Raw genomic sequence first — 2,356 nt, forward strand, 5'->3', positions numbered from 1 at the left:
GGCTTACAGACCTAGATAGATAGATAGATAGATAGATGATAGATAGATAGACAGATAGATAGATAGATAGATAGATAGATAGATAGATAGAAAAAAATGGAAATAATTTTTAAAAATGTAAAATTAAAATGAAACAAGAATCCCTCCTCGGTTACAACACACCCTCAAATCGGCCATTGAATGGGCTCCAACCCACTCTGGGTTCTCCCCTGGCAAAAGTACCTTTAATGTGGAGTGTTGTGGGGGGGGGGGGGGTAGTCCATCTCAGCCAGTCGGCCTTCAGTTTGGGGAGCCCCAGCAGGTGGGGGGACAGTCCTGTGGCTGCTGGAGTCCCCTCTGTAGTCCCTCTGCCAGCTCATTGCTGCAGGGGTCTGGGGTCTTTTTATACCTGTGAAATATCAAGGGCAAGGCTTTCCAATAAGACCACCTCCCTGGGAGACTTCAGGAGAGTTGGGGAGGAGGGGGGAACACACACACACACACACAATATTGGTAGTCCTCGACTTACGCCCATGATTGAGCTCATAATGTATGCTGCTGCGTGAGTTTCCCCCTGTTTTATGACCTTTCTTACCACAGTCGTTAAGCGAATCACTGCAGCTGTTGAGCGGGTAGCACGGAGGTTAAGTGAATCTCGCTTCCCCATTGACTTGGCTGGTCAGGAGTTGCCAAAGGGGATCATGTGACCCCGAGACGCTCTGACGGTCGTAAACGTGAGTCCGTTTTCAAGGACTGCCTGTGGGTGGGGCTCTGGGCTCCCTTTGGAAAGGCAGAACTGGGGGGGGGGGGGCAGCCCCTCCGCCATACGCCATTCCCTTGCATTTCCCCTCTGGCAGGAAGGGAGGGAGGGAGGGGATAGAATGGGGGAATGGGACCCTCCCTCCTGGCCCTTGGACAGCCCTGGCCCAGCCGGCCCCCTCCCCCCTCTTGACGGTGAAGATAAACACCCCCCCCCATGGTGGGTCTGTCGGTGGAGATACACGGAGGGGGGAGATGATCAGGGCTCCAGATTGTGGCTGAGCAGACCCTCCCCCTCCTCTCCCCTCCCCAACCTGGAGCCGTTGCTGCTGCCGTGGTGGTGCGTATTTCACTTGTGACAAGACAATCAGGCTACTTACAGGGTTCTGCGCCATTTAACCTTGTATCCCGTTGTACGCTAGTGGGGGGGGGGGGCAGAGGCACGGTGCTCGGTGCATTTGTCTGCGCCTCTTCGGAGCACAGCAGCGGAGACGCCCCCTCCCCTCCTTTCGCACCCAGCCTGCCAGCCTCCCTCCCTCCCTGTCGCCTTGGCCCTATTCTCCTGGGGGGGGGGGAGCTGGGGTTGGGGGAGAGGAAAGGGTCCGTCCCCTGGGGCTGCTCAACAAACAGGTCTGTTCGAAAGGACCACCACCCCTGGCACTCCAGGCGAGGCCCCCCCAGTTCTGCCCCCTGCTCCTCCCTGGGCTCATGCAGGGGGAGGGCCTGACACCGAAGTAGCCCCTCTCTACCCCCAACCCCACCCCAGGGGTTTCACTGAGGGGGGCTCAAAAGCAGGAGTCTGGAGGGAGAGGAGAGCCCTCCCCCCCCTCTCCAGCCAGATTCCCTGGGAATGGGTCTCTTACACTGGAGGACCTTGGCCTAGAGTGGATGTGATCACCTTGTGACCTCCTCCCTCCCACCTTTCTTTCTCTCTCTCATTCTTTCTCTCTCCTCCCTTCCCTTCAGTTCTCATTCCCTTACATTCTTCATCTCTTCCCTTCCTTTCTTCGTCTATTCCTTTCTTGTCCCTTCCCTTCTTCATCTATTCCCTTCCCTACATGTAGTCCCTTCCTTTTCTTCCCCCTCTTTATCTATTCTCATCCCTTCCCTTCTTCATCTACTACCTTCTCATCCCATCCCTTCCCTTTTCTTCCCCTCCCTTCCCTGCCCCTCCCCTCTCCTCCTTTCTTCATCTATTCCCTTCTCATCCCATCCCTCCCCTCCTCATCTGTTCCCATGAAGTGACCCCCTCCCTCCCCCAAGTGGTTCTGTCTATCAGCCCCTCTGGCAGAGTCCCCTGCTGGTGGCCAGCGGGGCCTCTGGGTTTGTCTCCCACCACCACCTACCACAATATGCCAAGCTGCTCCGTGGCAGAGTCTGCAGGGCACAGAGAACCCAGAGGTGGTCGGGGGGCTTATTGCTCTTGGCCCCAGCTGATCCTTTCCCAGGGCTGTTGAGATGCCCATCCCAGCCCCAGTCGTGGAGTGGATTTAGTAAAGCAGATTTTTCTCTATCGGTTCTTATTACCTGCCGGTGATTTGGGGACTGTAGTGACAAGCGCTGAACTGCTAAGCCAGCTTCCCTCGTAGCTGAGTAGGTGAGCTGTGAATTGTGTTCT

The sequence above is a fragment of the Natrix helvetica genome (assembly GCF_964273705.1).
Source record: "Natrix helvetica genome assembly, chromosome: 3".
Taxonomy (NCBI): Eukaryota; Metazoa; Chordata; class Lepidosauria; order Squamata; family Natricidae; genus Natrix; species Natrix helvetica.